The sequence below is a fragment of the Taeniopygia guttata genome, chromosome 8, assembly GCF_048771995.1.
Source record: "Taeniopygia guttata chromosome 8, bTaeGut7.mat, whole genome shotgun sequence".
Lineage (NCBI taxonomy): Eukaryota > Metazoa > Chordata > Aves > Passeriformes > Estrildidae > Taeniopygia > Taeniopygia guttata.
Window position 1 is genome coordinate 364,336 of NC_133033.1, and position 9,147 is coordinate 373,482.

The following is a 9,147-nucleotide window of genomic DNA, read 5'->3' on the forward strand; positions in this document are numbered from 1 at the left end:
TACGATTTGATTCACTGGTTAATTCTGCTCATCGCTTGAGATTCAAATAAACCCTGGAGGAGACATCAGCTGGAGAACCAGTCAAAATGTGTGTTATTTTAGCTGTGAGGTAAGCAAGGGTTTGGACATGCTTCCTGCAGCTCTGATGGTGAGACTTGTGCTCCTGAGGTCCAGGGTCTCACATCTCTGTGCCCTTTCAGAAGGACCTGGTGATCCACTGGGCTCAGCTGGGAATGACCAAACTGGAATGAAAGTGAAGGGCCAAATTCTCCCCACAGGGTGGTGAGGAAACCCAGCTTCAGTGGGTACAGCTGAATGTGCAAGACTTGACACCTCATACACTGCAAACTACAGCTGGCTGTACTGGCTGCAGCCAGTAAAAACCACTCAAACCCACTTCCAGCTGGGAATTTGGGAGCTAATGTTAGCTCTGGATGTCCCCTTGCACAGGCACAGGGGACCCCGAAAAGCAGGACTGCAGACCTGGGGCTCTGTGCAGTGCTCCCATCAGCTGAAGGAGATCTCTGTTCTGCTGGGAATATGCAACACACCTGAGCAAAACCACCTGCAGAAACAAATCTGGGATGCTTTTATAGAAATCGTTGCCATATTCTAAGAAAAGTTGCACTTAAAAGAAAGTTAACATTTAAAGCCTTCTGTTATACTTGCTTTTCATTTGTGCCAGTGTTCACCTCACTTGCCCTCAGCACCTGTAACCTTTTCCTCTCTGCTGGAACAGCCTTTACCTGTGTGGGGAAAGGGGTGGAGTATCCAGGTGGGCTAAGTCTCTGCTCTGTTACTTGGGTTTTATACCTGAAAAATGCCTTTGTTTTTGTTTTTTTAATCAGCACGAGGTGGCAGTGTGGAAATGCCCTGGGCCTTTTCCCATGTCTGACAGCTGTGAGGGGCTGTGGCCTTTGCAATCCCAGAGCTCTCCAAGGTACTGGGAATGTTTCAGGCTCTACTGGCTGTCTTTCAGCTTTGGACAATCATTATTTCTAGTAGGACAAATACATGATGTCCTATCTCATCCCTGAATCTCCACTTCTGAACCACAACAAAACTGTAATTTTGTTTATATTTACTGACTTTGGCAGTCAGGAAATCCTGAGAGCAGAAGCATATCTTGATAAACTTAAATAGGAACCTCTGAGACTGCACGATTAATTCAGTTTTGGTGTGAATTCAGTAATGGTGTACAATAAATCTGACCTGAATGTAGCAGAAAGTAAGAGAATTCTAAATTAATGCTTTATAATAGGTTTATAGTTAAATAAATTTTGTGAAAGCATAGGGGTCTCATTGTTACTCAGTCAGCTTTCCCCATAGCAATATTTTCCCATGATTAAGTTGGAGATCAGATAACCACCTTATGCAGTATATACCCAATAGCAATTTAAAAAATTCAATATCAGCTGTATTATTCTAAAGACTCATTCCATTTTCAATGCAATATAAGTACAAAATAAAGAGATAAACTACATATAAAATGTAAAACATGGGAAAATTTATCACTTGCAAACATAAAAGCCAAAAGGATAAAAAAAAGAGAACAAAAGCAAATGGAGGCCATAAAAGAATACAGAAAAAAAAAGATAAATCCGCAGCATTACCTTTTCTATATGCATTTGGCTGGGGTTTATTAAGGTGCATTCACTCTAGTACAGAATATAATCACCTCTGTAAGGCACTTTACTGTCACGGGCTAAATTAATTTATGCCGTGCTGGAAGTGCTGGCCCTGCTGGGTCCAGGAGGACGGGAGAGCCAGAGGGATGAGGGACGGTCCCTGCGGAGCGGGAGGGGCAGGGCTGCGGCCACAGGGCTGGCATGGCCAGGGCGGGCCAGGGCTGGGGCACCCACGGCACCAGGAGGGACTGGAGCATCCATCCACCCCATCTCACCCCATCCATCCCATAACAACCCATCCCACCCCATCCCATCCCATCCCATCCCATCCCATCCCATCCCATCCCATCCCATCCCATCCCATCCCATCCCATCCCATCCCATCCCATCCCATCCCATCCCATCCCATCCCATCCCATCCCATCCCATCCCATCCCATCCCATCCCATCCCATCCCATCCCATCCGGCACGGTCTGGCCAAAGGCCCCACAGCAGCCCTGCAGGGTGACAGCTTGGGGACATCGGGGACATGGGGGAGAGCTGAGCTGCTGCTGACTGCCCGTGGCCCCGGCAAACAGCCATGTCCGTGCCCTGCCCTGTCCCTGCCTGTCCCAGCTGTGTCCCAGCCCTGTCCCAGTTCCTGTCCCTGCTGTGTCCCAGTCCCAGCCATGTCCCTGCTGTGTCCCTGCCCTGTCCCACCCCTGTCCCTTCCCCATCCCAGCCCTGTCCCAGCCCTGTCCCTGGCTCCCCCCTGCCCTGCAGGAGCTCCCCGGCTGTGGGGCCGCGCTGTGGGGCCGCTCCCCTGCCTGGTGGGGCTCTGGGGGTGCCAGCCCACCCTGCCCACCCGGAGCTGTCCCCAGGCTCGGAGCGCTGCCCCCGCCACCCCTCCGGGTGCTGGCGGGCAGGGCAGGAGTGTCCTCGTCTGCGACTCTGGAGAGCGCTGCGACTTCTGCTCCCTGAACCATCCATGGACACCTAATGGCTCCTTCCTATCGCTGCAGTTAAGGTCGAGCTAACGACTCCATTATGAACGTGTTCTCCGTTCTAATTACTGTATTCTCTGTGTAACAAGTTGCCCCGAGCTGACATTGTGCAGACATGGTTCCACCCTCGCACAGATGGTTTGTTTCTGTCCCTTTGCTAAATTGGTATTCATGTCACAATCTCCAGCCGATCCAATAGTTCATAAACACAACAACAGATTTTCCAACGGGCACTCTGGGTTCACACTGCCTTTTTCTCAGGAAATAAAAAAGCTATTAGTTGGAAAATAACCCCACCAAAACCCAGAAAACATTTGAGAGAGAAACTGGACTCCTGCATTATCCAGTGACCCTTGTTCCAAAGAGCATCATAATTTCTGTTCCAAAGTCACAAAGTTACTCACTTTTGCTCTTCAGAATCTCCTATGTAAGAAATAAAGTGTCATGAAACAGAGGCAGTGGAATGAAATATTTACTCTAAAAATAAATGACAGGATGTAAAGTTTCTCATGTGAATAGCAGTCTGAAAGGGGAGACTTTCCCGAGGAATGATAACTTCCAGTGTCATGCAAAGGTTTGTACCATGGTTACTCCTGAGGAGGTCCCTTATCTCTTGCGAGTACGAGCACATTGGAAGTGGGAAAAGTCAGTGGAGCCACAGTGCAGACCCCAGGAAGCAGCAGGGAGCCGTGTTTCAGGGGTCTTTGTTTCCTCTCTCTGGTTCCAGGTATAGCTCCAGGTGAGATTTTGGACTTCCAGGCTCTAAAGGTGAAGGTTTGCTGAGGGGAGCTGAGTTTGGAGAGAACCACTGAGGGAGAGCCAGCCCTCTCTCCCAGGACCAGCCTACAGCAGCTGAGGGGAGCCTCCTTCCTTCCTGTGCTGCCTGCAGAGCAGTGGGTTTTGTGGGACACTCCCCTGAATCTTCCAGTTTATTTTTCCTTTGGCATCAATTTGTGGCAGTTCTGAGCTGGGGCTCATTGTTGTGGCAGATTTCCATGGATCAGAAAGATGACACTGGAAGCAAGATAGGAGAACACGACCTAAAGGAGTTTGGTTTTTCCCTGACACCGTTCCCCTCGTAGTGCATCTCAGGGTTTATTTCCCTCCAGGAACACCACCTTGGCAGCCTAGCTGTGCACGGAGAAGCCCCCTGTGCCTTGTTCTCCTGGGGGCTGCCTCTGACACCTGAACTGTGCTTGAGCCAGTGCTCCCTAACCCCTAACCTGCTCTCCTGTGCCCTGTTCCCCTGGGATCTGACACCTGAACCCCCAACCTGCTCTCCTGTGCCCTGTTCTCCTGGGATCTGACACCTGAACTCCCAACCTGCTCTCCTGTGCCCTGTTCTCCTGGGATCTGAACTGTGCCCGAGCCAGCGCTGCCCTGCACGGGGCTGGGTCAGGGAGAGGGACAGACACCCACGGAGCTGTGGTGGGCCCGGGGCAGGACACAGCCGGGACACAGGCAGCTCATTTGGGACCAGACCGGACTTCAGGCGCTGGTCAGCCCCATGTGTTTCTTCCCACGGCCCTGGCTCCGTGGCCAGCCCGATGCCAGCCTGCACCCACCCCTCCACTGCTCCCTGCCCTGCTGCGGGTGCCAGGGCTGTGCAGAGCCAGGGGTGCCTCGGTGGGTGCTGGCTGCTCCCCACGCTCCTGGGCTGCTCCCCTGCAGTGAGCCGGGGGCTCCTTCCTCCCAGCAAATTCCAAACCTCACCAAACACCGAGACACCTAATTGGGAATAGGTAATAAACTTAATATGCATGAAAATATGCGTGAAAAGCTCTGCCCTCAACAGCAGCAGGTTTTTTAAAATCTCCATAATGCTAAGCAGTGTCTTGCTCACATACCCATGGATCGTGGTGGCTTTGTTGTCATGGATACTGGTACATACCTTGTTTTCTTTCAGAGATCTATCAAGTATGTGCATTTGGATGTTCTCTGCATTTGCCTGAATGTTCTAAGCACATTTTTACACTAGTAAATAATATTAAACAGCTGTGTAATTTATGCTGGAAGACTGAACACACTCCAGCTCAGTATTTAAACACCCTTTTTTCACCCTTGAGATTTCCAATCCAAACACTCTGCCCGATGATATTCTCATCGAGATGGAGCATGACTTGCAAGAAGCTGTGTTCTTTCTGTAGGGTTTTCCTCTGAAGAGCCCCTCCGTGTACTAACCACTCCCCAGCCACCCCAGGCAGGGGCAGGAGTCACCAGTCTGCTTTTACAGCATGAGCTTATTCGTTTCAAGATAATTTGAAAGATAATTCCAGCCCATTAAAAAAATCTATCCAATTTCTGCATTGCATCTGCTTCATCTATTTAGTGGAGACAAGAAGAATATTGCAGGCTGCAGGCACTGTGGGGAGGGATTGGAAGGAAGCTCCCCACCTCTCCTCTCTGGAAAGGCTCGTACTCCACCTGAAGGTACTGTGCACCTGAAATGGAAGGTTTAGGTCCCAGCAATGGAAGAAAATCCAAACTCCTGCCTTCTGCCTTGTTACCTATTCCTTAGTCCACAGGAACTTTGTGCTACCTTTGGGCCTGACAGCATGAAGCAGAAGATCTCTTGAGTCCCAGGAGTGTCCATCTTCTGTGGCAGTGCCAGAGCTTCACTAATGCCACAAATAACTTGCCAGAGCTGAAGCCTTCACATTCTGGGTCTGGAGCTGGTAAAAATCCCAGATAATCTCAGTCTCCGTCTGCTGAGTCAGCAGATAAGTGTAAACTATTGTCTGCTCAGTGACAACACCGAGGAGTACAGCTCACGTAGCTCAGGCTGGGTAATGTGCTGTGCCTGTGGTTTTCAGTATTAAATTCAATTAAGTTTCATTTATCAGCAGCAGAGAAAGAAGATGTTGAAATAATAAGACAAGGGAATGATAATATTCTTAGAAAAGAAGTAACATTTGTCATGATTATAGAACAAAACTGCAGAAGAGTCAACTCCCTTATCTGCAGTTTGTGAAGTTGAAAGTACATCAAATAAACATGGGACAAATATTTGAGATATACACACACAAACCCCCACTTCTGAGAGAAAACAACATTTACTTCTGTACAGTGACTCATTACATGCTTCAGATTTGCTTTTAAATTGCACCTGAGGCCGAGACACTGAGTGTGCTTGTCCTGTGGCAAACAGCTGGAGCAAAGCCATGGCCTGGGAGGTGAAACCAGGAAGTTTTAATCAGCCTGGGATGGCCAGAGAGACTCGGTCAGCAGGGCTGGCTCCTGGGGAGGACCAGGGCAGCGAGTGGCAGGGCACAAACCTCTCTGGACAGTCAGATCTCGTGGTTTTATTTTCTCCCCAAGGTGGCAGAAATACCAGCCTTGCACACTAGCAGGTGACTGGGAATGAGGAGGTTTCCAAAAGTGAGAAATGTGTGAGCCCAGGGCACATCTGGCTCTGCAGGTGCCTCTGGACCTGCAGCTGAATCCAGTGTCTGGGTTGCAGCTCTGTAAGGTGCCAGGCTTGGACTCCGCTGCCTTAACAAGGCCCTTGATGAGAAAATTTCAAAGAAGATCAAAACCTAAGAAAGATCCTGATATTCAAAGGAGTTCAGTGTCTTGTCTTTCCTTCGTACCAAAAAAAAAAAAAAAAAAAAAAAAAAAAAAAAGGGAAATGAGAAAAGGGAAATGTAATTCTGTTTCATTTGTGTGTGCATGAACAAATTAGTTTCAGAAGCAATTTTACAGTAATTATGACCATCTCCAATGGATTAGATTTTCAGAAATAGTCACTCTAATGTCAAGACGAGAACTTTCACGTCCTGATTTTTTTATTTGATGTTCTAACAATTTAAGGGTTCCAATAATTTGCGTGCATGACTAGACTAGAACAAAAACACATTTACTACTTCCGAGTTTTGTGACACTGAAAATTTTATGGTGAAGTGATTTTGACCTTTGGAGGACATAAAAAATTCAATGGTAACATGATCTTTATCTCTCATCACAGCATGTTATGGTCTGTAGTTTCAGCTCCTATTCCCTGATAAAGAGGTGTGTTTGATCTTTTACTCCTCCTAATACTTCAAGTGTATCATAATTATAAATTTATTTGGTAATCACTGTGATGGTGCTGATACAAGAATCCATTTAGCATTTCTATGTCTGTGGTATTTCCTTCCACTGGGGATACACTGTGAATCTATCAAGGTAAAGTACAAAGCTTTCTAAATTTCTTTTAAGTGGAATTTAAGGCAAATAACCTTCCGGGAAGTTTGGTGATTTCTGGGGACATCTGCATGGAAAAGATCTGATGCCCTTTTCAATAATGCCTTTGTCCATTTTGGTGGGTTTTTGCAGCCAGTTTTCAGTGCCAGCCCGTCAGAATTGCTGCTTGGAACGAGGCTTCATGCCATTTGTGTGGAGTCAACAATTACAAATGATCCATTTCGTGTTCTGTGCGAAATCATCCATCACTGGACACTGCTAAGTGGGTCTGGTGACATTAAAACTATGTTTAATAGAGCCGACGTCTCAGTGCCACTTGCAATAGGGTCAGCAGTTGCCAAACACAATTAATCACTTGTTTACTGAGGAAGCAAAGAGATTGGAGAGCAAGAGGAAACAACAGGAGTGAGAAGAGGAGCAAGCATGCAAAATTAAACAGAATCATTATACAAAGACCATTTACCTCTTAGTTTTTCCTCCTCGAATATCCCCTGAAGATTTTCAGTACTGTCTTGCAGGATGAAGCACATAGATTGCAAAGATGAACCCTGGGAGTGTAAAGAGAATATTTTCCCAAGAGAAAGAAGTGCTGTAACTTCCCATCATCAAAAACAGGAATGCACCTCTTGGGTCTCCTTCCCAAAATGCTCAGGAAGGTGGAGACAGATGGGTGGGGTGCTCTGCTGGAGACTTTGCTGAAGCCTGTCTGAACCAAAGGATGGGCACAGTGAGAGTGTGCAGGTGCAGGTGTGTGCAGGTGTGTGCAGGTGTGTGCTGGGGGAATTCAGTGCCTGCTGCAGGATTTCCCTCAGCCCTACAGGATTCCCGTGCCAGGAACACATCCACTGCCTGTTCTGAGCTGAATAGGCAATGGTTAAAACCCAGCTTCTGGCTATTTGGGGTGTGACAGGAAGCACAAGGCTTTTCTGCAAATTCTCCAAGGACAGTCTGGGTGGAGGCTGCCCCTCTCTGTTTGCCCTGCCTGGCAGGGGTGGGAGGCCAAAGCTGCAGCCCCCGTTGTGCTGCACTGAGCAGGGCAAAGCCTTCTCCTCTCTGTGCCCCACTGCAGAGGGACAGAGCTGTGCTGGCTGCTGGAGGTGGCTCAGAGTCAGGCTCAGGACTGCAGGAAAGGCGTCTGGGCTGGCCTGAATCAGAACACAGAGAGATTTCTAATTCATGAGCTGTTGAATGCAGAGCTCACAGCCGCACTGGGAGAGCAGTCCTGCCTGGCAGGGCTGAGCTGGGCAGGTCTCAGAGCAGCCAGGCCCATCCAGCAGTGAGCTCCTGCTCTCGTGGGGATGAGCATCCTGACACAGCCCAGGAATGCTTTCATTTAAATGCATCTGATAACCCGGCAAAGGGAAAATGGGAATGGGTTGGCAGGTGGCCTTTCAAATGAAAGGGCGCATGGTAAACTCTCTGCTTGCTGCTGCTGCACCCTGGAATACTAAAGGCATCACACTGTATGCATATTCCCTTCCATTTCCCCATTGTTCTGGCCTTTTTATGGTTCAAATTCCAAAAATTGAATATGATTTCAAAAGGCATATAACAGTAAGATGTTTTAGGGCTGGTTTATTGCAATTGCAGATGTATGTTCTACTTTTATCCTAACAATCCATAGCAAAACACAGCAAGGATTGCAGCCTTAGACTTCTTGCCTTTGTAGAACGTACAAATGAGACTCAGTCTTTATTCTCTAAGCAGGATGGGAAAACAAAATTAGTGCTAAGTCTTGAAGCAATTACCTCCAGGTATCATCTCCTCCAAACCACAGCAAGCTGATGCCGAATGGTGCTTCCTTTAAATCTAAAAATACCCTCTGTTCTTATGAGCAGCCGTGCCTAGACATGAGAAAGCATCAGACATCATCATTCATGTATTAACAATTAATTATTTAGTTATTGGCTCAAAGCAAAGCCAGCACACCGGGACTTCAGTTGTTTGCATTCCTCAGGCTTGCAGCCACGTGTGCAGGTTGTGTCTTCTGGGAGAAAAAGCCACCCAAAAACACCCCGAGTTCTCACAAGTTTGTCCTGCAGTGGCTCCCAGCAGGTTAGTCCTCATGGAGAAATCAGTCCTCACAGGGAAATTAGGTGCTGATCCTTGTTAATAGTCTCTAGCCAGGTCTTTTCCCAGAGTAAGGCCAAAACACAGCAATATCTTTTCTTTGAAATCCAATTCTCCTGTAGGTGCAAGCAGTACTTCCCACTATAAATCGTTGCAACTCCTCTCTTTGAATTTATTATATTTATGATACATTTTAGCTGTTCCCTTCCAAATGTTGTCAGTGTCTACCTTGTACTAAACATTTTCTGTGTTTGGGCAGGCACAGATAAATCTCTATAAGGAA

At 47.6% G+C, this 9,147-nt stretch overlaps 1 long non-coding RNA gene across 1 annotated transcript; it reads right to left on the minus strand.

The window, feature by feature from the left end:
• Nucleotides 1-4,534: 4,534 nt before the first annotated feature.
• LOC140684664 (uncharacterized) lies at nucleotides 4,535-7,886 on the minus strand. Its single transcript, XR_012057262.1, has 2 exons — nucleotides 7,258-7,886; nucleotides 4,535-6,194 (listed from the first exon to the last, which is right to left on the minus strand). It is a non-coding gene; the product is annotated as an uncharacterized lncRNA (long non-coding RNA).
• Between the last annotated feature and the right edge of the window lie 1,261 nt (nucleotides 7,887-9,147).